Below are 27,832 nucleotides of genomic sequence, written 5' to 3'. Positions count from 1 at the left end.
TCCAAGGCTAAGGAATCGGTGCAATAAAATTCTGTGATTCACCGTGTCAAACGCGGCGCTTAGATCGAGGAGGATGACTGCCACCGATCCTCCCCGATCCAAAATCCATCTAGTTTCCTCTGTCACTGCAAGCAAGGCAGTCTCTGTCCCATGCTTGGGGCGGAAGCCCGTCTGGGTGGCATCCAACAGATGGTTACTCTCGAGAAACATCGTTAAATGCCCATTAATATGTTTCTCGAGGATTTTGCACACCCAGGGGAGCAGAGAGATGGGACGATAATTGTTAGGGTTGTTAAAATCCAAGTTTGTTTTTTTAGGAGAGCTCGCACCATGGCTTGTTTCCACATAGGTGGAACAATACCTGAGGATATAGAGGCATTGAGTAAATCAAGAATGGTAGGGAGGATGATATGAGTGGCCGTAATCAATGTACAAGGAGGGGCTGAGTCACAGGGGGAGCCTGATTTTACTTGACGCATTATGGGTTCAAGTGTCTCTGGATCCAGTAGAGGAAACTGATCTAAAATATTTGAGGAATGACTTACAATTTCTGCGGACAAAGATGAAGCATTGGCATAAGGATCCCGGTTGGTATCTGCAAATGATAAATAGATTTGATGGATTTTTTGAAAAAAGAATTCCGCCAGATCATTACAACGGGACTGTATGTTATAGTTAGATGGAGGGAGTTGAGGAAGCTTAATGAGACTTTTTACGATTTGGTATATTTCTTTTGGGTTGGAACTAGCCGCTGTGATTTTTCCCATAAAGAAGGCGGATTGCGCCGTTTTTATCTCATGTTTATAGGATCTTATCGCCTCCCTATAGATAATTTTGTCCGATGCAGCATAATCCAAACGCCACTTCCTTTCCAGGTTTTTACATTGGCGTTTTTTCTCCCTAAGATCAGCCGAGTACCAGGGGGCAGTTTTCCTAGATCGTTTGGGAGTGGTTTTACGAAAGGGAAGTGTGGAGTCAAGAGAGTTCAAGATCCAGTCGTTATATTTATTATTAGCTAATAAAGGCTCCTGATTCATTGGGGGTCTAGATGTCGCTAGAGTTCTGGTCCACTGTTCTACGGAGAGTCTGGACCAACTACGTGATTTTCGTAGAACAGGAACTGGGGGGGGGGGGGAGGATTTATGTATATACCAAGTGAGAGGAATCAGTGAATGATCAGTCCAGGGGAGACAGATAGTAGATCCTACCTTCAGGTCAACACAATTACTAAACACAGGGTCAAGAATATGGCCTTTAGTATGGGTAGGGGATAAAACAAGTTGCTCCAGTTGTAAAGCAGAAAGATTGGCCATCAACTCTGAGGCGGTATGATCAGATGTATTATCACAATGGATATTAAAGTCACCCAGCAACGTAAAATTGGAGGGAGTGGTGGCCAAATCGGCGGTGATGGGGGGTAAAGCAGTATGAAACTGCTTTAGGGGTCCAGAGGGTCGATATATGAGTTTACCAGAGAAACTGTCATTTGGGGAGAAATCGATAAAAAAAGAAATACTTTCACAGTCTGGGATGGGGTCAAAGGAGCATGGACACGTGTAGTGATCTTTATGAATGACTACAAAACCACCTCCTTTCCCATGGGAGCGGTCTTTCCGTACAATCTGGTAGCCCTGGGGTAGTGCTTGCACTAGGTCAGGTTCAGAATCTAAGGTTAACCACGTTTCAGTAAAAAAGACTGCATCTGGCGCAAGTTCGTCTAACAGCAGGGCAATTTCTATACGATGTTTAGGCAGGGACCTGCAATTCAAAAGAAACATTTTAATTTCCAACCTTTCTTCTTTATAAGATGTGGTATTCAGCTTAATGTTACATCGAGGACAAATGGCAGGCAGATCTGAAGGGTGGCAGGAGTGACAGCATCCGGCTTTCACCCTAGTTCTTAATCTAAGGAGGGAGTTGGGGCTATAACGCCTGGTGTGCCCAAAAACAGATGCAGGGGTCGTGGCCCCTGGCCCCTGCCGGCCGCGGACGGGCGCAGACGGGCTTGTCTTGGGCGCGCCCGCTGCGCGGATGGCGGAGAATGCTCATTGTATGTCAGAAAGAGAGAAAAAAAAGTGGGAGTGGTCGAACAACTATGCCGGCAACCCGGTCTTACCCCCAATATGGCAGCGGCTTTCTCCCCGTAACAGCGCCTAGTCGGCTGTAGGGGAAGTGGTGAAGTGAGGAGAGGTAGGTTTGTGCAATTTAAACAATGAGAACAGTCTTTTAAAAATTTCAGCAACAACTAATTCTCCCGGCTTTCCACCTCAGGAGATAGCACCCAATTCTAGTAGCGCGCGTGGTTGTAAGCGTGACTTAAATACAGGTGTGGCGGGGCGGGAGGTCCCAACAACTGTGCCGGCAACCCGGTCTTACCCCCAATATGGCGGCGGCTTTCTCCCCGTAACAGCGCCTAGTCGGCTGTAGGGGAAGAGGTGAAGTGAGGAGAGGTAGGTTTGTGCAATTAAAAAAATGAGAACAGTCTTTTAAAAATTTCAGCAGCAACTAATTCTCCCGGCTTTCCGCCTCAGGATATAGCACCCTTAAATACAGGTGTGGCGGGGCGGGAGGTCCCAACAACTGTGCCGGCAACCCGGTCTTACCCCCAATATGGCGGCGGCTTTTTCCCCGTAACAGCGCCTTGTCGGCTGTAGGGGAAGAGGTGAAGTGAGGAGAGGTAGGTTTGTGCAATTAAAAAAATGAGAACAGTCTTTTAAAAATTTCAGCAACAACTAATTCTCCCGGCTTTCCGCCTCAGGAGATAGCACCCAATTCTAGTAGCGCGCGTGGTTGTAAGCGCGACTTAAATACAGGTGTGGCGGGGCGGGAGGTCCCAACAACTATGCCAGCAACCCGGTCTTACCCCCAATATGGCAGCGGATTTCTCCCCGTAACAGTGCCTAGTCGGCTGTAGGGGAAGTGGTGAAGTGAGGAGAGGTAGGTTTGTGCAATTTAAAAAGTGAGAACAGTCAGATGGCAAAACAGATGGAGGAAAAAGCCAAGCGATGGGGGCCAAAGAGAGCAAAGAGGTCTCATTGCCTAAAATCAAGTAATCCAACGAAACCAACCTTTGGGGGCATACATCATGTTAGCCACAAAAGAAAGTATTTGGAAGGGAGAATATGTGGATATGTTGAAGCTCCTGCATAGGGAATTGAGGTCCAAAGAGAGATCGAATGAGGAGGAGCTGTAGCTATCAAAAAGACCTAGGGTGCCCATGACCATAGAAAACTGGACAGCAGCTTTTCTGATTTTCGCGAGTGTATATTGCAAGAAATACCCAGACAGGTGTGTGTCCTTGTTTAAATACATGGACGTGGTTAGGAGAGCACAGTAGACATACGGGGTTATGCATGGTCGCACTACTACAAAGAGTTACGAGCCAGACTAGTTTGGGATCCCGAGGCAAATTGGGAAGGGATTGTATCACCAGATGATGGGGGCAGTCAACTTTGGGAAGACAACGTATACCGCAGTGGGCTACCTTTAGTTTACCGCCCCTTTCAAAATCGCCCCACCAGGGGAGGGGTAGGATACACACCGAAGGAGGTGGGGGGGACCGGGTTTATGTTGGGATTACAATAAAGGAACCTGCATGCGGGTATATTATAGATTTCGTTATGAATGCTCAAAATGCGCAGGAAGGCACCCATTGGTGCAATGCTTCGGGCTGGAACAGCAAGGGGGGCAAGGTTTCCAACAACAGAATGCTTATAGTGGACAGCAGGGACAACAGGGGGCTGAGAGGCAGGGGAGGAAGAGGGGCGCAGGGTTACATGGGCAAAAGCTCATACACCCATTAAGATTGACTGCTTGGATGCCTGGCTGACATTCTACCCACGGGAGCAGGACGCATGGTTACTGAGTAAGGGTTTCAGGGAAGGTTTTAAATTGGGGTATGAGGCCCCTCGGACAGCAAGATGGGCAGAGAATCTGAAGTCAGTGGTGGCTCATAAATCAGTGGTTTGGGAAAAATTGAAAAAGGAAGTTGTAACAGGGCGCATGGGGAGCTTATTTGCAGTTAGCCCGATAACGGATTTGATTATTTCTCCTGTGGTAGTGGTGCCAAAGAAAGAACCAGGCTAGTATTGGTTGATTCAGCACTTGTCATGGCCACAGGGAGGGTTAGTGAATGATTTCATATCGGAGGACCTGACATCAGTTTCCTATTCATCAGGGGACAAATCGATGGTCCTAGTGGAACAGGTTGGCAGGGGTGCCTAGAAGGCAAAATGTGACATTAAAGCTGCCTTCCATCTAATGCCAGTATACCCAGAGGATTTTCAGCTGCTGGGCATCCAAGTGGATGGGAACACCTTTGTGGATAAGGAGTTTCTCATGTGTTGTTCAATATCATGTGCCTTGTTCGAGGAGTTTAGTTCCTTTTTGCAATGGGTCTTCCCTTGAAAACGGGCAAAGAGACAGTGACACACTACCTTGATGACTTCTTCCTGGTGGGATGGCCTGGTTCGTTGGACTGTTGGCAACAGTTGGCAAATTTCCAAGAGCTCATTGGGGCACTAGGTGTGCTTCTGGCACCAGAGAAGACGCAGGGTCCAAGCACGGTGTTTGTCCTTTCTAGGTATTGAGTTGGATTCGGTGGCCAGAGAAGCGAGGTTGCCGGAGGATAAGATAATGCATGTGAGATTGTTTATTGATGACATGTTGGCCAAGAAAAAAGTGATGGTGAGGATGGTACAGGTGCTGCTAGGGCATCTGAACTTTGCATGCAGGGTAGTTAGGTCAGGAAGGTCATTTTGCAGGAGATTGAGCAGGTCATTAGCGGGACTCATGTTGCAACACCATCACATGTGACTGTCCGCAGGGACGAAGGAGGATTTACACATGTGAGGCAAGTTCTTAGAAGAATTCAATGGGATTCCCATGTCAGCACCAGAGGAGTGCAAATGGGACGTGCAGATATTTTCCGACGCTGCAACAGCATGCTGGTTTGGGATGTACTGGTAGGGCAGTTGGTACCCAGATGTATGCCCGCAACAATGGAAGAATGGGGGCAGGAGTATTGCTTTCTTGGAGATGTTTCCTTTAGTCATAGCGGTCACAGTGTGGCTGCAGAGCCTAGCGCATAGAAAGGTCATTTTCGGGGTGGTTAACATGGCAGTGGTGCAGGTTATCAACCATCAGTCAGCAAGAGATGAGCAGGTCTTGAAGTTGATGAGAGTATTCATTCTAAGTTGTCTGATGTGTGATATACAGTTGCAGCCGAAGCACATCCCGGGAGTGGACAAGGACATTGCGGATGCTTTGTCTCATTCGCAGTGGGGGTGCTTCAATGGGGGAGTTTCACAAGACGCTGGTGCCTGCGGGGATGTGGATCGTAGGAGACAAAGAATGCTGCAACTGGTGGTAGGGTCATTAGGAGTTTCTACGAGACGGGCATATTGCCAGGTCTGGCAGGCCTTTATAACAGGAAGGGCAAGGAGGAGGACAGGGACTTGGGCAGTAGAGGAGGATGTCATACAGTTCATTATGTCTCTGATTGATAGGGGTTTGGTGAAGTTCACTGTTGCTGCCAAGCTAGCGGGGATAGCACTCATGGACAAGTTGTGGTGAGGATATGCCCCTTCGGCAGGTAAATTAGGAAAGCGTATGCTGGAGGGTGGGACCAGGCAAGCAGGGAAAAGACAGCAGGCTAGGATGCCGGTGTGAGAAGTTGGCCTGATATATAGTGCTCTCTATTCTAGTGATCACTTTGTATCATACCAAACAACCCTTATTGATGATTGGTTGTAAGTCAACCTTATTAGACCAGCTATCCTAGTAGCGTGGACAAGAGCAGTCTTTAGGCTAAACTCTAGAGGGCGTGTTAAGCCAGCTGTTTTACCATCACATATACCCCTTGAACACCAAGTGAAAGGACACCACACACGTTGTTATAAAAATATAGGATATTTATTAATAACAAGTCTACCCTGATCTCTTTATGAGTCAGGGAGCTAAGCACAATACAAAACTCTTACGAAAATACTACAAGTTGCACAATTTACACAAATGCCCGAGGGGCACGAAAAACCATATACTCTAAAAGTGGAATGCGAAATACTAGCAGGTGAGTAACACGATCCAGAGGCTTTAGGACCGCTAGGACTACCTTACTGAGCCCTCAGGTTAGGAGCAGGAGGCCTAGGGAACCCGGGTGCAGAGTGGGAACTCTTACGCGGGATGCGGGACAAAGTCTATGGATGCTAGCAGTTCTTAAAGTTACTGTTTCCGGACGAATCCGACTAGGTAGACTGAAAACGGAAAAGGATCTGGACACTAGGAGAGTGAACCTGTGCTGGAGCACCGAAATGCTCGAATTACCTAGCCCAGGGGCTGCGGCTGCATAGGGTTCAAGTGACGTCGGGAATCCTCGTTGTAGTCTATGGAGCCTGAAAGAAGAAGTTGCTGGTAGGCGACCAGTGAAGAAGTTCGGTGTGATCCAAGGCTGGATCAGTGAGGGAGACGACCTGAAAGCAGAGGGGACTTAGTTCTTAATCACTAGCCAGTGATTAGGTGGGCACCAGGAGGGCACCGGATGAAGTCACCTCGACCAGGTGATTGGGCGATGCTGGACTCTGCAGTCACACGGACCAGGAGGCGTTGTCGGCGTCCAGGCTGGAGGTGCGAGCTGTCCCACGAGGGTCTCTGCTGTCGGCGATGCTGGATCCAAGATTGGAGCAACAAACCTTAGCAAAGGCAAGCCCACGCGGTGGAGTCAAAATGGCGTCTGGAGTGGACCAGGAGGGTCCAGGGTACTTCTTGTTGGACAAGAAGCAAGGGCCAGTCTAGGGGACCTAGACCAGCGGGGAAAACGTCGTGGTACGTCGTCAGGAGGGTCACTAGCCAACAGGCAAATGACCGGACAATGTGGCATGCAGCAAAGAAGCAGAAGGGCCCCACGCAGACCTCGTGGATGCTGGGGGGCTGGACTTCGGTGCTGGAGCTGCTTGGGGTCGGGGCTTCTCAAACCCCAGTGCACTTACTCGAGGTTCTCTCGGGGGTCGTGCTGGTGAAGCATCGTGCAGGTCTTGAAGATTGCCGGTCCCACGGGTCTCGTCACACCCACGAATCTCAGCTGGGCTGGATGATGTGGTTAGAGGTCAGAGATGGCAGGGAATCCGGGTCTCGTCGAGCTGGGCAGTCTTGATCCGGAGGATGGACGTGCAGCAAACCGCAAGCGCTTCGATGGTGCCTGCTGGTGCAGGGTGGCTACTCCTTAGCCACAAGGGAGAGTCTTCAAAGAGGGACAAGAGTTCCTTTCGTGGAAAGTAGTTCAAGTTTCAAGATGATCTTATTTGGGAAGGGGGCCTGCTCCTACCTTTATCCTAAGAAAAGGGGCTGGCACACGACTAGGTCCTGCCCTATGGGTGGGACCAGGAGGGGGGTGGTTACACCCCTCTCCTTTGTCCGGTCTCTCCCCAGCTCAGGGGCTGGGGTGCCCCTGGAACTGGTTTGAGCCGGCCTATGCACAGTGAGCACCGGGGTGCCACTTGCAGTCACCTTCCTTTCAGCCCTGCCTACCTGGGATACACAAAATCCTGTCTGGGATGGTGCTAGCACCGCCCCTGGCAGGAAACCCTTTGTCCAGGCCTCCGTTGCTGGAAGGACTCCCAGCAGCAGGAGGGCAGACTTGTGTCTCGGTGGCAGCATCCATTTTGTGGAGCTGAGGCTATGTCTGACTTTAACCGGGGTTCACAGTTACATACATGTCGTGTCCCTCTAGGAGGGTGGAATGCTAACCCCGTCGCCAGAATTGGCGAGGGGTTAGTATTCCAATTCGTATGACACCTTACTCGACATGTTTTGATAATGCTATACCGAAGTTAGCATTTAACCCCGAGGATTATAATGCACTTAAGAGTATATGGTATAGCGTTATCATGGAACAGCTATTAGGACTTGGTTCCGCAAGCTGCAAACGGGCTCAGCTCATGCCAGAGCACCATCTCACATAATTCCAAGCACTCTGCCTTCAGGATTGATAAGGCCTGCCATAGGAGTGACTGATAGGAATATATGTGTCCATTTTAGGGTTAGATATAGGTATACTATATCTAAAGCAAAGGGTGTTTACACCACCTTGCCCCAGCTGTCGTGCAGCCAGTTGTGTCTGTTTGGATGGCCAGCCAGGGGTGGCATAATACATGCTTCAGCCCCTGGTAGGCCCTGGGTACACCTATGCCCTGGATACCTAAGGTATACTGTACAGGGACTTGATAAGGTGGCCCAGTACCAATTGGTAAAATGCACCTAAGGTACATGGTTGTAATTTAGAGAGAGAACAGCTAGGCTGTGGGTCTGATTAGCAGGCCCACAGCCAGGGAAAGTCGTAAATCAGTGAAGCAAAAAGCAAAAATCTGGGGTGGCCATGGGATTGCAGACCCCACTCTCCTACATAACCCCCCCCCCCCCAAACTTAGGGACATTAAACTAACCTTGACCAGGTGAGTCTTCTTGCTCTAAGTGGAAGTACCTGGAGAGACCATCTGCATTACCATGGTCAGTCCCTGGGCGGTGCTCCACTGTAAAGTCCATCCCCTGTAGGGAAATGGACCACCTAAGAAGTTTGGGGTTTTCACCCTTCATTTGAGTTAGCCATAAGAGGGGCTTATGGTCGGTCTGAATCTTGAAGTGAGTGCCAAACAAGTATGGCCTCAACTTCTTCAGGGCCCAAACCACAGCAAAGGCCTCCCTCTCAATAGCTGACCAACGTTTCTCTCTAGGGGTCAGCCTTGTGCTTATAAAAGCAATGGGCTGGTCATGACCATCAATATTCAGCTGAGATAGAACAGCTCCCACACCCAACTCAGAAGCATCTGTTTGGACAATGAAGATTTTGGAGTAGTCTGGACTCTTGAGAATAGGTGCAGTGCACATGGCCTGCTTTATCTCATCGAATGCCTTCTGACAGCTAACTGTCCACTGAACTTTCTTTGGCATTTTCTTACTTGTCAGGTCATTAAGTGGTGTCACAATGGACCCATAATTTCGGACACATTTCCTGTAATAACCAGACAGGCCCAAGAAAGCTCTGACCTGTGTCTGGGTAGTTGGAGGAGCCCAGTCCTTTATGGCCTGTATCTTGCTCTCCAGAGGTTGAACTTGGCCTCCACCTACAAGGTGGCCCAAGTATACAACTTGACTCTGCCCTATCTGGCACTTAGTAGCCTTGATAGTGAGGCCTGCCTTTTGCAGGGCCTCTAAAACTTTCCTCAGGTGGATCAGGTGATCCTCCCAGGTGGAGCTAAAGACAGCAATATCATCTAGATATGCTGCACAGAAGTCATCCAACCAAGTGAGAACTTGGTTCACCAACCTTTGAAAAGTGGCAGGGGCATTTTTCAAACCAAAGGGCATCACCACAAATTGGTAATGACCTCCTGGGGTAGAAAATGCTGTCTTGGCCTTGGCATCCTCAGCTAACCTGATTTGCCAATAACCAGCTGTCCGGTCAAATGTACTTAAGAAAGTTGCAGAAGCCAACTTGTCTATCAGTTCATCTGCCCTGGGTATTGGATGGGCATCTGTCTTAGTGACAGCTTTGAGACCCCTGCAGTCTACGCAAAACCTCATCTCTCTCTTACCATCCTGGGTGTGAGGTTTAGGCACTAGAACTACAGGACTAGCCCAAGGGCTCTCTGAGGGTTCAATGACTCCCAATTCCAACATCTTTTGTACTTCAGTTTTTATGCAGTCCCTGACGTGGTCAGGTTGCCTGTAGATTTTACTCTTTATAGGCAGACTGTCTCCAGTGTCCACCTCATGTGTGCACCAGTTTGTCTGACTGGGGGTCAGAGAAAACATTTGTCTGAAGGATTGAAGGACCTGCCTACAATCCTGTTGCTGAGGCTCAGAGAGGCTGTCAGAAAAGACTACACCATCTACTGACCCATCATCAGGGTTCTGAGTGAGCAGGTCTGGGAGAGGGTCACTCTCTTCCTCCTGTCCCTCATCTGTGGCCATGAGCAAGCCCATGTCCTCCCTGTCAACAAATGCTTTGAGCCTATTCACATGAAGTACTCTGTGAGGGCTCCTGGGAGTTCCCATGTCAACCAAGTAGGTGACTTCTCCCTTTTTCTCAATGATGATGTGTAGTCCAGACCATTTGTCTTGGAGAGCTGCTGGGGCCACTGGCTCCAACACCCACACCTTCTGTCCTGCATGGTATACAGTTAGGACAGCCTTTTGGTCATGCCAAGCTTTTTAAAGTTCCTGGCTGGCCTCAAGGTTTTTAGATGCCTTCTCCATGTACTCTGCCATCCTGGAGCGGAGACCAAGTACATAGTCCACTATGTCAAGTTTAGGCTTTTTGAGAGGTAACTCCCATCCTTCCTTCACAAGACATAGGGGTCCTCTTACAGGATGTCCAAACAAAAGTTCAAAAGGGCTGTAACCAACCCCCTTCTGTGGGACCTCTCTGTAAGCAAACAGAAGGCAGGGTAAAAGGATGTCCCATCTTCGCCTAAGCTTTTCAGGTAACCCTTTTATCATCCCTTTGAGGGTCTTGTTGAATCTTTCAACAAGCCCATTGCATTGTGGGTGATAGGGTGTGGTGAATTTGTAATTGACACCACATTCCTTCCACATAGCAGTCAAGTATCCTGACATGAAGTTTGCACCTCTGTCAGAGATCACCTCCTTAGGGAACCCCACTCTGGAGAAAACTCCAACCAGGGCCCTTGCCACAACAGGAGCTGTAGTGGTTCTAAGGGGAATAGCTTCTGGATACCTGGTGGCATGATCCACTACCACCAGTATAAATCTGTGCCCAGATGCTGTTGGGGGGTCCATTGGTCCAACAATGTCAATCCCCACTCTTTCAAAGGGAACCCCCAACACAGGTAGTGGTATAAGGGGGGCCTTTGTGGTGCCACCTGATTTGCCACTGGCTTGGCAGGTGACACATGAACGACAAAAGTTCTTAGTGTCCTCAGACATATGAGGCCAGTGAAAGTGTTGGGCAAGCCTGTCCCAAGTCTTGTTCTGGCCTAAGTGACCTGCAAGGGGAATTTCATGGGCCAAGGTGAGAAGGAAACCTCTCAGAGTCAAGGGGATGACCAGCCTCCTGGTAGCACCAGGCTTGGGGTCTCTTGCCTCAGAGTAAAGGAGTCCATCATCCCAGTACACTTTATGGGCACCTGTGGCATTCCCTGCAGCCTCAGCAGCAGCCTGCTGTCTGAGGGGTTCAAGAGAGGAACAGTCTAACTGTGCCTGCCTCAAGTCTGCCCTGGAAGGGCCCCCTGTCCCAAGAAACTCAACCTGTTCAGGCTCAAGTTCTTCTAGGACAGTTCCTTCTGGGGTCTTGGGGTCAGTCTCCTGAGAGAGCTGATCCTGTTCCTGAGGCAGGGGGGAAGAGTCAATCTTACCCCTACTGCTCTTTCTCTTGGGTAGTGTCTGGTCCATTGTTCCAGGATCCAGCACTAGTTCAGCTGGGCATTTCTTGGCCTGTGACCTAGTCACAGCAAGGACATGTGCTGACAAACCTAACATTTCCACATGAGTCCTATACTCCACATCTGACCATAAGGAGGATTCCAAATCATTGCCCAAAAGACAGTCCACAGGGAGGTCTGAACTAACAACAACCCTTTTGAGGCCATTTACCCCTCCCCAGGAGAAGTTAACAAGTGCCATACTATGGGAGGTAGTGGCTTTGCTAGCATTGGTCACCAGGTAGTCTGCTCCCAGTATTACCTGGTCAGGGTCCACAAAGTTAGGTGTCACCATGGTGACACTGGCACAAGTGAACCTGTAGGCCTGAGCCATTTTTCCATTAATCAAAGGCGTCTGCCTGTACTTGCCCAGAGTACTGGGACTTATTGTAGGGGTCATATTAATGTCCCTAGTACAAACAAGAACAGCCTGAGTAGGTGTTCTGACTAAGTCAGAGCCCGCCTCAGTTCCCAGGGTTAACCCCACTATAGCCTTAGGAGGATTACTACCACTACTAACTGTACTAGGGGGTGCCGATGCCTTAGGGGCAGTAGTGGTAGGAGTTGGGCCTTTCTTGGTGCACTCACTAAACCAGTGAGTATTACTTTTACAGTACTGGCACCATGGTTTCTTCTGACCATTGTTCTTCTTCTTTTGGGAATTCTGGGGCCCACCCTCTTTAGGTTGTTGGGGCCCTGATGAAGACTTCTGGTCATTTTGTTTATTCTCATTACCCTTGGCATCTGCTTTCTTCTGGCCACCACCCTGGTTCTGGTTCTGCTGCTTGACCCTTGTCCTGACCCATCTGTCTGCCTTCTTTCCCAATTCTTGGGGAGAGGTCAGATCTGAGTCAATAAGGTGCTGATGCAACAACTGATTCTGACAATTACTTAAGATTTGTTCTCTCATAATTAGATTATACAATCCTGTGAAATCAGTAACTTTACTTCCCAGTAACCAGCCTTCAAAAGCCTTAGAGGCACAATCTACAAAGTCAGCCCAATCCTGAGACTGAGTTTTCTGGGTGTCTCTGAACAGCAACCTGTACTGCTCAGTTGTTAGGCCAAACCCATCAATTGCGATTCTCCTATTTATATGACCAGAGAATCTGGATTTCATTAAAGACACGGAGGCTAACATTATGCATACAACTTTTAATGCAGTCCAAGCATAGCCGCATATGTCACAAAGCAAAAGTTCCAACTTAGAATACATATGAATCAACAATAGCATGAATCACTAGGCAATCAGCCTCTTTTAAATGTGGTGACAATGAAAAAGGAAAAGTCCAAACAAATCCAATGAAACATCAAACTTGAAGAAGGATGACAGAAGAATACACCATCCACGATTGATCCACAGGTGTGAAATCAAGAAGACAAGTTATCTGCAAGGCAAAGAAAGGTTGTTAATAAATCCCAATAAAAGTATTCAGGACAAGAATAATAAACAATCATCTAAATAACAATTCCTGACAAAGGAAAGGATGTAAGTAATCCTGCAAAGGAAAATAATGTTTGTTTGTAAGTAAAAAATTCAAATAAGCATATCATAACATATATTATATATATATTATATCATTTAATCAACCACCCAGGGAAGGGTGGGAGGGATAATGTTAGCCTCCGTGTCTTCAATGAAATCCAGATTCTCTGGTCATGTAAATAGGAGAATCGCAATTTCATTACAAGACCGGAGGCTACCATTATGCATGTTGGTAGCCATGTAAATCAACATCAGACATGTGAGAAACAGGTTTGCAATAATGATGAGCAAAGGTTCTAGAATTAGACCAATCAGCAGCCTTTAGAATATCATCTAACTTACCACCTGAGCAGAATGACTTACTGGCCATTGCGCCTCTAATAGAATGTGGTTTAAAAATATTCAGATTGATTCCAGGAAGTTTCATGACTGTTTTAACCCATCCAGCAATAGAGCTAGAAGAAATTCCTTTATGGGGTTTAACAAAAGAGAGGAGTAACTGAGATACATTCAAAGGACGAAGAGAGTTCATTCTCACATCATATTCTTTCATACATTGAACAACACAGAGTTTAGTGCAAGTATCAAAACGAGGATAGAAAATAGAATCTGACATGGTTTTAGTTCTTCTATGTATTTCAAATTTGACTCCAAACATATCGTAAGATCTAAAAGAAATATCTAGAGCTTTAACATCAGAGACTCTAATGCATGAAATTAAGCAAAGAAGAGTAGCTAATTTGATAGAAAGATTCTTCCTGCTGAGAAGAGAATTAACTGGCCAAGAACAAAAAAGGTCAAGAATTAAATTAACATCCCAAAGAGATTGATAGCTAGGTTGAGGAGGTCTTCTAAGTCTGATACTTTTAAGTATTCTACAAATATTAGGATTTTTACCTACCGTTTTATTGTTAATTAGAGAATGTCCTGCAGAAATAGCAGATCTAAAACAATTGAGAGATCTGTAACTTGAACCTCTATCGAATTGTTCTCCAAGAAAATTAACTATATCAACAATAGGTGCCTCCACGGGATCCAAGTCCCTTTCCAAGCACCAACGTGACCAGACTTTCCAAATGTTGTTGTTCCCGTAATGTGTTCCCCATGACTCTCCAAGGAGAGCTGAAGCTGTTGACGAAAGTCTAGCGAGATCGTTAGACTTGGGATGGCCAAAAAGGAGTTACTAGGACAATTGAGGATCGTTCTTGTCTCACTTTCTGAAGGAGTCTCTGGATCATTGCAAATGGAGGGAAGGCATAAGCGTTGATCCCTACCCAAGGTTGGAGAAAGGCATTCACTGCTGGTGCACCAGGATCGGGCATCCAGCTGAAATAAGATATCAATTGGGTAGTCAATCTGCTCGCAAATAAATTTATTTGGGATGGGCCCCAGAAATGATTGAGGGAGTTGAAAACAGAAGTGTTGAGCTTCCAGTCGCTGTAATCCAAGATGAATCTTGAATTCCAATCTGCGCAAAGATTGGATTTCCCTGGAAGGTATTCTGCTCTCAGAGAGATTTTGTGTTCTAGGCAGAAAAACCAAAGCTTCTTTGCTAGAATGGAGAGGTCTTCTGACTTGGTCCCTCCTAGACGGTTTATGTAAGCAACGGCAGACATACTGTCCATTTTCAATATGACTGATCTTCCTTGAAGAAAGCGTTTGAAGCTTATTAGAGCATAAAGTCCTGCAGTTAATTCTAGATAATTGATGTGGTGCACGGACTCTTGTTGGGACCAAATTCCTCCAGTGTTCTGGTTCTGTAGACAAGCACCCCAGCCATGAAGGCTGGCATCCGATTCTAGAATAAAATCTGGTGCTGAACCAAAGATCGCTCTCCCATTCCATGCATCTAGATTGTCTAACCACCATGTTAGTTCTAAGATTGCATCTGGGTTTAAGGAAATTCGATCTCCGTACCAAAGACCTGACCTGAGAGCTCTTGCTTTTATTCTCTGAAGGGCTCGATAATTCAGTGGTCCCGGAAAAATGGCCTGAATGGAGGAAGATAGAAGGCCTAGAAGTCTTGCTAGTTCTCTTAGGGAGAGATTTTCTTGTTTCAATACATGTCTTATCTCCTTTCTTATTTTGGCAAACTTCTTGGGAGGGAGAAGGAGAAGACATTCTGTTGTGTCTACTGTGAAGCCCAGGAACTCCATCTTCTTTGAGGGGACTAGAATGGATTTTTCCCAGTTTATGATAAAACCCAGACTTTCTAAGAGGTCTATAACTGTCTTCAGATCTTTGATGATTTGAGCATAGTCTTGAGAAAGAATCAGGATGTCGTCTAAGTAAATGATGAGACAAATCCCTTTTTCTCTTAGACATGAGGCAACTGCTCTCATTACCTTGGTGAAACACCATGGGGCAGAAGAGAGGCCGAAGGGAAGAGCCTGAAATGGAAAGAGATGGTTTTTCCAAATGAACTGAAGAAAGGGTTGGTGTTCCTTTGTCATGGGAATTGTAAAGTAGGCGTCCTTCAGATCTAATTTGACTAGCCAGTCTCCTTCTAGTAAGAAGTCTCTGAGAAGATGGATGCCCTCCATCTTGAAATGACGGTAGACAAGGAATTTGTTGAGTTCCATGAGATTTATAACCGGTCTCCAACCCTTGTCTTTCTTTTCCACAAGGAAGAGAGTACTTATGAATGTCATAAATTCCATGGGTACCTCTAGAATTGCTCCTTTTTTTAGCATTGAGGAAATTTCTTCTTCTATGATTTTTTCTTTATCTAGTGTAAGGGGTGTCGGTCTTGGAAGAGAGTACTGTATTGGAGTCTTGGTGAAATCCATACAAAAACCTTGAACGGTGTTCAGAACCCAGGGATCTTGTGTGATAATTTTCCAATTGTGGTAAAAGAATCTTAGTCTGCCACCTACTTTTGGATTCAAAGAAAGGGAAGGGGAAGGAGTACTCACTTGAGGGGTGGAGTCAGCAGGTGCTCCTCGTGCTCGGAATTCTCTGGAGCGGAAACCTCTTCCTCTGGGTGGATAAAACTGTGGTTAGTTGGGTGGTTGGTACCCTCTACCAAAATTGCCTCTGTTTCTTGGGAAGGGGCATCGATTAAAGCGGCCGGAAGATTGACCCCTTCTTCCAGCCCTTCCAAAAAGGTTGCTGTTGTAGTTAAAAACTTTTTTCATGTTTTGATGCGCTCTATCTAAAGCGGTAAAGGTTGATACATATTAAAACTTCTCCAAAAAGTAAACCTTTTGGATTAATGGAGGTTTCTTTTTCAGCCATATCGATTAATTTTGGACTAATTTTATTGAGGACTACTCTTCTTCTTTCACAATTAAGTCCTGCGTTGGCATTTCCTAAGAGGACAAGTGCTCTTTGGCTCCATCCTCGAATGGAGTGTGTGTCAAGAGGGAAACCATTAAGGTAACTCTCCTCAGCTGCGTTGATTATTTTAGTAAGTGGACCTAGGATGTCGAGAACTTTATCTTGGCAGAGCTTAAGCGACCTTTCCAAGCCTTTGCGTGGGTCTCTTCCTAATTTAAAAAGATAAGTAATTAGTTCCGGATCAAGGTTAGGAGTTTGACAGACTTTACCTTCAATTGAAGGTCTGGTGCATTCTGCCCTCAAAAGATTGCAAGTTTCCCTTTCTAAAGGGTTCCTAATCCATTTAGATATGAATTTAGAAACGTGCTCATGTGGAGTCCACTCTGAGCTTCTAGGATGTTTAATGTTAAAAGGGGAGAACATTTCTTCCCCTAAACGGTCCAAGATACTATCTTTAGAAGATGAAGGACCATTGTCGTCATTCAAGAGAAAGGAATCAATATCTTGATCGTCCTCATCTAGGTCAAGAATATATTCGTCAGGAAATTCTGAGCCATCAATATCACTTGGATCATTATCTAGAGCACTTTGGTGAATTGTGCCGCGAGGGACACCCATCAAATATGTGCCGCTAAGGACACCTTTCAGATTTGTGCCGCTAAGGACACCTTTCAGATTTGTGCCGCGAGGGACACCTGAGGCAAATGAGGTGCGAGGACCTCCTGTAAAATTTGAGGTGCTAGGACCTCCAGTGCTCTCTGGGGTATAATCAATATTATTACTTTTTTTATGCCTCTTACCCCTTTTTTCGGTGAGATCATTAATCTCAGCTATGTCCAAGTCAGATAGGTCATCATTATCATGGATCAAGGGTCTCTTAGATGACATAACTTGGGAGAGAGTAGAAAACATACATGATCTCATCTCCTTGTGGATAAGTTTTTTGATGGCATCATTATTAAAATCAGATTCAACAGTAATACTGTGAATTGAATCAGAATCTGACTCAGACATATTTTGAATTGAAAAAATAAATATATAAGAATGTCTGAAGCTTATATAGAATTCTTAACCTTTCTCTATAAACTTTCTATATATGTACAGCCTTTTTTTTATGTTTATAGTAATCTTTTCAATATATATATATCCTCTCCCTTTTTTTATTTTTTAATATTACCTTCAAATTAGTTTGTAAATATCAATCCTAATAGACTGATTATGGGAGGGAGGCGAGGGTAACACGGATAAATAATTAGATAAATTCACAAAGCGTCGTACCTCACAAGGTTTTGACAAAGTCTAAGGTATTGGGCACAATTATGACCGTCTGGGAGATTGTTCTGAAATAAAAGCGGGTCACTGTGTTTTTTGAATAATTCGCGCGCGAGAGGAAAGAATTATAACTTTAAAATAAAGACAACTACAGGAAAGGAAAGCGGAAGCCAACCTCCGTAAATTGGAGGTTGGGGGTCTGGGTATAAGGAGTAAAAAAGTGTTACTCTACCTTATAAGATGGTATATAAAACAGGTACATTGTATATATATATATAAATATTACTCCTGTAGGGATTAAGGGGTTAATCAGTATATAGTAACAAATATAGATTAATAATAAAATACAAGTCTTAAACATGAAATTACAATATTATAAAGAGCTAAGTAAGGAGGTGACTTATCTTGCTTGGAGCCGCATTTAAAAGAGGCTGATTGCCTAGTGATTCATGCTATTGTTGATTCATATGTATTCTAAGTTGGAACTTTTGCTTTGTGACATATGCGGCTATGCTTGGACTGCATTAAAAGTTGTATGCATAATGGTAGCCTCCGGTCTTGTAATGAAATCAGTGAATCCTTCAGGACTTGGTAATTGTTAGCATCCTCAGCTTTAGTAGTGAGGAGCTTATCTCTACCTTTGCCTTCAAAGGAGAGCCACAATATAGCTGCCCACTGGTTTGGGGGGGATGCACTGGACAGTGCAGGCCCTCTCCAAAGCAGTCATCCACTTGTGGATGTCATGCCCTTGTTTAAAGGGGGGCACTATTTTACTCAGGTGTCTAGTATCAAAACTCCTGTCTTTATCCTTAGGGATAATGCTGCCACCAGTGGGGACTGCCCCACTCATCTGTTGCTCTCTAGCAAAGGCAAGCTTCTCTTTGGCAAGGGCAAGTTCTTCCCTCTCAATCCTCAGATTAGCCTGTTTCATCCGTGCTTCATGTTCTCTTCTCTGAGGGGAAGTCATTCTCCTCTGGGGAGAAGTCCTTCTCCTCTGAGAAGAGGCATGAGAGTGCATAGATCTATTGGAGTCCCTAGAAGGAGACCTATCTCTCCTAACTCCAAAGTTAGGCCTGCTTAGGGTCAGCACTGGGGGTCCCCCAGTTCCTTCCCTATGTAGGTCTAAGTTGGCCCTAGTACGTCTGCTGACTAGCGCAGGACCTTTGTCTGTCTCATCCCCAGAGTCCTCCTCTTCTTCCTCCTCCTCTTCTACATCAACTGTTTCAGTGAGGTCAGGATCACCAAGGGTACCTTCTAAGGCTGGCATGCTCCCATCTGTCTGAGTAGCCCTTCTGGCATCATATGTCTCTAAGAGACCTAACAGAAAAGGAGTGGTAGGGTTAGAACCCTGTTGTAGTTTCCTGGAGGTACACAATTGTCTCATCTCCTGGAAGCTAAGGGCTGCATATCTGGAAGTGACCTGTGGAGGGTCAACAACCACAAGGGGAATCTCTGAAGATTCTCCATGGGTAGACATGCTTCTAGTGTGGTGTAAGTGATGCACCTACCTACACTATGGGTTTACCTACTGATCCCTTGCTAAGAGTTGTAGTCAGGGTGTGCTAAGCCCTGTTACACTACAACAGCTGGTTCAGTAGAACTCAGAGTATTCTAAGTTAAGTTATATGTACCTGGGTACTTATGTGATCTTTCAATCGATATTCTTAGGATACGTGCGAGGTAAAACAACAGCAAGCTCAAATCCCACCGCTGCCACCAATGTGAGAATTTGGCCTGATATATAGTGCTCACTATTCTAGTGATCACTTTGTATCATTCCAAACAACCCTTATTGATGATTGGTTGTAAGTCAACCTTATTAGACCAGCTATCCTAGTAGCGTGGACAAGAGCAGTCTGTAGGCTAAACTCTAGAGGGCGTGTTAAGCCAGCTGTTTTACCATCACATATACCCCTTGAACACCAAGTGAAAGGACACCACACAAGTTGTTTTAAGAATATAGGATATTTATTAATAACAAGTCTACCCTGATCTCTTTATGAGTCAGGGAGCTAAGCACAATACAAAACTCTTACGAAAATACTACATGTTGCACAATTTACACAAATGCCCGAGGGGCACGAAAAACCATATACTCTAAAAGTGGAATGCGAAATACTAGCAGGTGAGTAACACGATCCAGAGGCTTTAGGACCGCTAGGACCACCTTACTGAACCCTCAGTTTAGGAGCAGGAGGCCTAGGGAACCTGGGTGCAGAGTGGGAACTCTTACGCAGGATGCGGGACAAAGTCTATGGATGCTAGCAGTTCTTAAAGTTACTGTTTCCGGACAAATCCGACTAGGTAGACTGAAAACGGAAAAGGATCTGGACACTAGGAGAGTGAACCTGTGCTGGAGCACCGAAATGCTCGAATTACCTTGCCCAGGGGCTGCGGCTGCATAGGGTTCAAGTGACGTCGGGAATCCTCGTTGTAGTCTATGGAGCCTGAAAGAAGAAGTTGCTGGCAGGCAACCAGTGAAGAAGTTCGGTGTGATCCAAGGCTGGATCAGTGAGGGAGACGACCTGAAAGCAGAGGGGACTTAGTTCTTAATCACTAGCCAGTGATTAGGTGGGCACCAGGAGGGCACCGGATGAAGTCACCTCGACCAGGTGAGTGGGCGACGCTGGACTCTGCAGTCACACGGACCAGGAGGCGTTGTCGGCGTCCAGGCTGGAGGTGCGAGCTGTCCCACGAGGGTCTCTGCTGTCGGCGATGCTGGATCCAAGATTGAAGCAACAAACCTTGGCAAAGGCAAGCCCACGCGGTGGAGTCAAAATGGCGTCTGGAGTGGACCAGGAGGGTCCAGGGTACTTCTTGTTGGACAAGAAGCAAGGGCCAGTCTAGGGGACCTAGACCAGCGGGGAAAACGTCGTGGTACGTCGTCAGGAGGGTCACTAGCCAACGGGCAAGTGACCGGACAACGTGGCAAGCAGCAAAGAAGCAGAAGGGCCCCACGCAGACCTTGTGGATGCTGGGGGGCTGGACTTCGGTGCTGGAGCTGCTTGGGGTCGGGGCTTCTCAAACCCCAGTGCACTTACTCGATGGTCTCTCGGGGGTCGTGCTGGTGAAGCGTCGTGCAGGTCTTGAAGATGGCCGGTCCCACGGGTCTCGTCACACCCACGAATCTCAGCTGGGCTGGATGATGTGGGTAGAGGTCAGAGATGGCAGGGAATCCGGGTCTCGTCGAGCTGGGCAGTCTTGATACGGAGGATGGACGTGCAGCAAACCGCAAGCGCTTCAATGGTGCCTGCTGGTGCAGGGTGGCTACTCCTTAGCCACAAGGGAGAGTCTTCAAAGAGGGACAAGAGTTCCTTTCACGGAAAGTAGTTCAAGTTTCAAGATGATCTAATTTGGGAAGGGGGCCTGCTCCTACCTTTATCCTAAGAAAAGGGGCTGGCACACGACAAGGGCCTGCCCTATGGGTGGGACCAGGAGGGGGGTGGTTACACCCCTCTCCTTTGTCTGGTCTCTCCCCAGCTCAGGGGCTGGGGTGCCCCTGGAACTGGTTTGAGCCGGCCTATGCACAGTGAGCACCGGGGTGCCACTTGCAGTCACCTTCCTTTCAGCCCTGCCTACCTGGGATACACAAAATCCTGTCTGGTTGGTGCTAGCACCGCCCCTGTCAGGAAACCCTTTGTCCAGGCTTCCGTTGCTGGAAGGACTCCCAGCAGCAGGAGGGCAGACTTGTGTCTCGGTGGCAGCATCCATTTTGTGGAGCTGAGGCTATGTCTGACTTTAACCGGGGTTCACAGTTACATACATGTCGTGTCCCTCTAGGAGGGTGGAATGCTAACCCCGTCACCAGAATTGGAGAGGGGTTAGTATTCCAATTCGTATGACACCTTACTCGACATGTTTTGATAATGCTATACCGAAGTTAGCATTTAACCGCGAGGATTATAATGCACTTAAGAGTATATGGTATAGCGTTATCATGGAACAGCTATTAGGACTTTGTTCCGTAAGCTGCAAACGGGCACAGCTCATGCCAGAGCACCATCTCACATAATTCCAAGCACTCTGCCTTCAGGATTGATAAGGCCTGCCATAGGAGTGACTGATAGGAATATATGTGTCCATTTTAGGGTTAGATATAGGTATACTATATCTAAAGCAAAGGGTGTTTACACCACCTTGCCCCAGCTGTCGTGCAGCCAGTTGTGTCTGTTTGGATGGCAGCCAGGGGTGGCATAATACATGCTTCAGCCCCTGGTAGGCCCTGGGTACACCTATTCCCTGGATACCTAAGGTATACTGTACAGGGACTTGATAAGGTGGCCCAGTACCAATTGGTAAAATGCACCTAAGGTACATGGTTGTAATTTAGAGAGAGAACAGCTAGGCTGTGGGTCTGATTAGCAGGCCCACAGCAAGGGAAAGTCGTAAATCAGTGAAGCAAAAAGCAAAAATCTGGGGTGGCCATGGGATTGCAGACCCCACTCTCCTACAGCCGGTGTCAAAAGCATTATTTGGCAGGATGATAGAGAAGCTACCCAGGATATGCATTAGCTTACAGGAAGCAGATTTATTTGCTGCCTTAATGTAATGGCTGTATTTCAGAGCATTCAGAGTATCAGAGTTGTTTGGGAGGATATGGATTGCAGGCCTTCATTTAAGGGAAGTACAGGGAGTGAAGCGGTCATGATCATTCTGATGCACTCGAAGACGGACCAAAGGGGTGTGTAGAAGACAGTATTACTAGGGGCCAATGAGGAGGCTTTGATATGCCCCGTTCGATGGGGGTAGGTATTACAAACATGGACATGTGTCTTTTCAGGTGCAGTAGCAGGGCCAGAGTCGGAGGCCCTAGCCATTTGCATAGTCGGGCATTCATTCGTCAAGTGGGCAGAGAGACACAAGCTTCAAAAAGGGAAAGGTGTTAACTTAGGATTGGAACCTGCCTAGTTTAAAATAAGTTGGCATGGGAAAGGGGGTTTGCGCTGGCACATGCTCAATCTCATTTCGAACACATTGATGCCCGAATGTTCTAATAATTAATTTCGGGGAGAATGATTTAGTGGTTTACAAGGGTTGACCCTACTAAAGCAAATGAAAAGGGACTGAGGGAGATTAGGCAGCAGTGGTCGGGATGTTTTGTCGTTTGGACTGAATTCATTCCCAAAGACAATGGAGGGCGCCGCCATTGATAAAGCCAGGAGGAAGATAAACAGGGACATGAGGGTCTTTTGTGGTGAGTCAGGTTTCAGTAAGGTGGAGCATCCAGAACTAAGATATGCTGCAGTGTACTTTTTCAGGGTTGATGGCGTTCATTTGTCTCACTTTGGGATGGAGCTTTACCTGATATACAAATAAAGGAAGTTTTAGACAAAGAACTATATATACGAAGATACCCAAGAGTAACCTAGGTGATGGGGGGGGGGGGGTCATAAAACTTATAGGGACTGTTTCTGAGTGGCGTCTGGTAGCTGATTCCGTACAGTTTTCCTGTTCACTTTACGGTTGGGATCAGGTTACTTCAGGAGCAGATAATAAGGGTAGGATAGGAGATACTTAGTTAGGTAGATATTTAGACAGGTAGAGAAGAAGTTACAGGATTTAAAGGGTTACCAGTTATTGACTGAGTTGGAGTTGTTAAATAGTTGCAAAGGAGAAGGGTGGGGAAACCTTAGGGGTGGGGGTGGAGAATATGTAGATGAAAGATTTATAGCGAGATTTAGTCTTGTGAGGCAAAGGCCAAGGTTATTTTTTTTAAAAGATGCACCTCAATAAAGTGTCCTTTTTCACACACCTTGAGATTTGATTGTGGTCCGTTCTGCGCGTGTGGCCCAATCGGGCTTTGGGGAGGCTCGCACCCCCAGGGTTTTTGGGCCATTGGTGCAGCCCGGGACAATTTGGGCTCTCTATGGGCTGCACTTGGGCTATGTGCTTGGGTGTTTTAGCTAGAAATTTTAGAGGTTGTGTTACCATTTTATAAGGTGACATGGCAGCCGGCAGTTAGGGACAGTTTCCGATCACCTCCTACCCACCCTTTAGAAGGTAAGATGGGGGGTTATTTTGGGTATTATGGGATGGATGGCCGAATTTGTTGAGTACAGGTGCATCGGGGGAGTGAAAATGCATTGTAATTAATTGTCACTTGAAGCAGGTGCATGGCGTCTTGGAGCTAGTTCTATGCAATTTTACAGTTCACTTTATAGTTGGGAACTAGGTACTCCAGGAGTAGGTAATAAGGGTAGGAAAGGAGATACTTAGTTAGGTAGAACTTTAGACAGGTAGAGAAGAGGTTACAGGGTTTAAAGGGACACCCGTTGTTGACTGAGTTGAGGTTGCTAAATAGTTGCAAAGAAAGGAGAAGTGGGTGGAATCCTTAGGGGTGGTTGAGGGGGATACGTAGATGAAGCATGTATAGAGAGGTTTCCTTTTGGGAGGCAAAGGCCAAGGTTATGTTTTTTGTAAGATGCACCTTTTTTAATAAAGCAGCCTTTTTCACACCGCTTGAGAGTCGACTGTGGTCCGTTCTGCGCTTGTGGCCCAAAGAACAAGTTACTTACCTTCGGTAACGCTTTTTCTGGTAGATACTATATCTGCCTGTGGATTCCTCACCTTGTGAATACCCCCTTGCGTCAGCAACATTCGGAAATTCTTTTTTCGTAGCCTCGCGCCGACGTGGACTCCTGACGTCATAGAGACACGACCTCGCTCGCGACTCCGCTGACGTCACCGACGCCTATAATAGGCCCACGCCGGCGTGATGACATCAGTTCCGCCCTTTTTTCCGTGCCATCGAGGCACACGGACGGACCAATGACAGTAGAAATATACAAGTATACACAGTACACAGTACTCAAGGCAAAACACACAGTGTTAAGCAAAAGCAGGAAAGCAACTGAAACATTTCCTTGACAATAAAATATATATATATATTACACTACAGTAACTCTGGCATAGAAGAGTGGACAACGGGGAGGCGGGTGGGTCGGTGAGGAATCCACAGGCAGATATAGTATCTACCAGAAAAAGCGTTACCGAAGGTAAGTAACTTGTTCAAATCAAATCAAATCAAAAAAGCTTTATTCGATTTTCGAGAAATCATAAAAGCATACAAATAAAATTTATACAAACAATATAAAAGAATATTCATATTGACAAAGTTTCAGAAATAAATTCTTCCAGGAATCATAAAACACGGAAATAGAATCTCTACATAAAAAATATATAAAATATTAATGAAATATTTAATGGAATACATGATTTCAAAAATAGATAATACATTTCTCCAAGGGTGAGAGACTAATTCAGTGCTAAAACGCATGACATCATTTTGCCCTGGTCTGTTTAAGCGGCCCATAACAGTTTAACTCATGGTATTTCTAAATTTCATCACTGCCATTAAAAAACGAGAGACAGCAAAGATAACATTCACATCTTCTAGGTGCAATAATTTTGAAAATGCAAGTTTACATGTTCTTATTCCTAACCGTTTAAGTAAGGGTAAAAGGAATAACTTCCTCGGGCTAATATACAGTTTACAGAAGAACATAATATGTATGTTACTCTGTATAGAGTGGTCATCACATGGGCATATTAGCTTCGATGAGGCCCAATCGTTCTGTATTGGCAAAGTGACCAAACGAAAGAAGATCCCTAGGCGCAGCCTAGTTAAGAGGAAACGAGCATAGGTTGCATTTTCAATCCCTAGATACAGTTGCAAACCTTCCGTTGGGGTAATTTGCTGATAGGTTAGGATATTGTCATTGTGTTTCTTAGTGTCCCATCGTACGCTCTCTAAGTGTGTGAATAATAATTTTTTAAGGGCAGATCTAGTCAGGGTTTGTGTAGACTCTGGTTCGTCATAAAGTTCCGGATGTCCAATATTAGAAAACATCGTTTGAACATATCGCAACCATTTGACTTTTGATACCCCATCCAAGGCCATACAGTCTTTAATGAGGTTTCTATTCAATTTGCAATGTTCTGTGGTCCAGATCTTATGCCAGAGCAAACAGGGTGATATTTTTATGGTATCGCTGAGGTATTTGACACCGACCTCAATGTGGGTCATAAATGTCGACGTTGTTTTTGGCACACCTAATAGGTAACAAATAAAGGTGTTCTCACGTGTTTGAATTGAGGACACATTCTCGACACCCCATATACCTGCGCCATATGTGGCTGTGGCTATACACTTTGCCTGGTAAATCTGCAACATTTCTCTAGTGGGTTTACCCCCGATTTTTGCAGCAAAGGTTCTTAGAGCGCCTATAGCGCGAACAAAGGCAAGATTCCTGGCTGACACTGCATGTTTCCACCTACCCCACCTATCAAACACAATGCCCAAATAGCAAAAAGAGTCTGTAACTGCAATCCTTTGCTGGTCTAAGTATATTGTACATGCTGGTCTATTTTTCTTTTGGGAGCAGGGCATGGAGAAAGTTTTGGATATGTTCACCTTTAAATTTCTTTTACCCATAAAAGATGAAAATTCATTTACAGCCTTCTGCAGACCTACTTTGGTTCTAGACATGATGGCCGCGTCATCGGCGTATAAAAGAATGGGTATGGGCCTTCCATTTACAGTAGGGAAATCGCTTGACAGAGTTGTTAGACTGTCGGCGATAGAGTTTATATACAATGTGAAAAGCAAGGGGGCAAGTATGCAGCCCTGCCTAACCCCTCTGTTTATGGGAAATTTCTGTGAACATTGCCCCTGGGTCCCGAACCTGACTCTGGCCCCTGCCTCTCTGTATAATTCTTTGATGAATGTGAGGATGATATGGTCCACCCCAATGTCTTCCAGTGTCGACCAAAGCAACGCATGGTCCACGCAGTCAAATGCGGAGCTGAGGTCGACAAAGGTGACAAAGAGGTGCCCTTCTTTGGCCTGCGTGTATTTAGAGACCAAAAGGGACAGGTTTAAGCATTGCTCCAATGTCCCCAGGCCCTTTCGGAACCCGTATTGGCACTCCGAAATAACCCTCTTCTCCTCTTCCCAGTGTTGGATCCTCTTAAGGACTATCCTTCCAGCTATTTTCATAAGGCCGTCCAATAAGGATATTGGACGGTAGCAAGCAGGATCGTCCCTATTCCCCTTTTTAAAAATGGGTACTACGATCGCATCCGACCAGGTGGGAATGAAGCCACACTTATTTCCCATGTTTAATACATTGGTTAACAGGGGGACCCAAAAGTCTGGTTCTGATTTATAGACATCCACTGGTGTTAGATCCGGGCCTGGGGCTTTACCTGATGGGCTTTCTCTGAGGGCATCTTCCACTTCTAATATAGTAAATACTAATTCAATGGGATAAGGAGATACTGGGGAGGCGGTGGGTTTGTCATCCTGATTTATACTATCTATGAGGGAGATCCCCTTAGAAGGTTTCAAGGGATTACCCTGTGTCTTATTTGAGTAAAGGTTGCCATAGTGTTCTACCCAGAGCTCAGCCGTTATCGCCACCTCTATGGAGTTATCCCTGTCTTTTGAATTATACACAGATCTAATGACTTTCCAGAAAGCATTACTATCCTTAGACCTGGCTGCCTCCCCCAAAGATTCCCATGCCTCTTGCTTCAAAGTCGCCCGCCGTTGATTAATTGCCAGCTTGTAGTCACGTCTCGCTTGGCGAATTTGTACCCTGTCTTTCGGGTCAGCAGACAAAACTTTCTATAGGTTTTTCAGCGTGGAGGTACATCCAGAGTCAAACCACCCTCGGGTCTGGGTCCCCTTGGGTTTGCAGTTTCTTGTCAAAGCATTCTTTATGTGGCGCTGAATGTTAGAGAAAGCAGCCATAAGGCTCTCTGCGTCCATGTCTTCCTGTAAGCAGGTAGATATGTCCATAGGACAAGCGGATATAAGATTACGGAGGAAGGATGCAGGATCCATTTTCTCCCACTTAATTACATACCCATTGGTTTTAACTAGAGAAATCTCGATATGGTGTGAGGGCCCACTGGATTCCTTTTCCTTGGTATCCATCAGATTTACCCCGAAAGTAATTGGATAGTGGTCAGTCATAGGGTCTTCCCCCGTTTCCCAGAAGGTTACAAAGTCTGGGTTGGTTGATGATATAAGGGCAAAGTCAATTGTGGATCCACAGCCTCTGCCATTAAACGTTGGGGCAAAGGGGACCGGGGGGGAGCATACTTGATTAATAAAATTGAGATCAAAGGTAAAAATAACGTTATTAAGGAGGGACCCCACAGTGGAGTGGGAGAAGTGTAGGGGACCGTCCTCTCCTACATCTGATAGGCCGCACAAACCTAGCTCAGATGACGGACAGACGGTACAATTAAAATCGCCCACCCACAATATTATGTGTGCCCCAGAGACTTGATCTCTCATTTTATGGATGTGGTGGATCATGATATTCAAAGTTGATTCCACTTCGTTAGGCGG

The sequence above is a fragment of the Lissotriton helveticus genome, chromosome 5_1, assembly GCF_964261635.1.
Source record: "Lissotriton helveticus chromosome 5_1, aLisHel1.1, whole genome shotgun sequence".
Classification (NCBI taxonomy): Eukaryota; Metazoa; Chordata; class Amphibia; order Caudata; family Salamandridae; genus Lissotriton; species Lissotriton helveticus.
The sequence above is the reverse complement of the archived record's forward strand: the minus strand, read 5'-3'. Positions refer to the sequence as shown.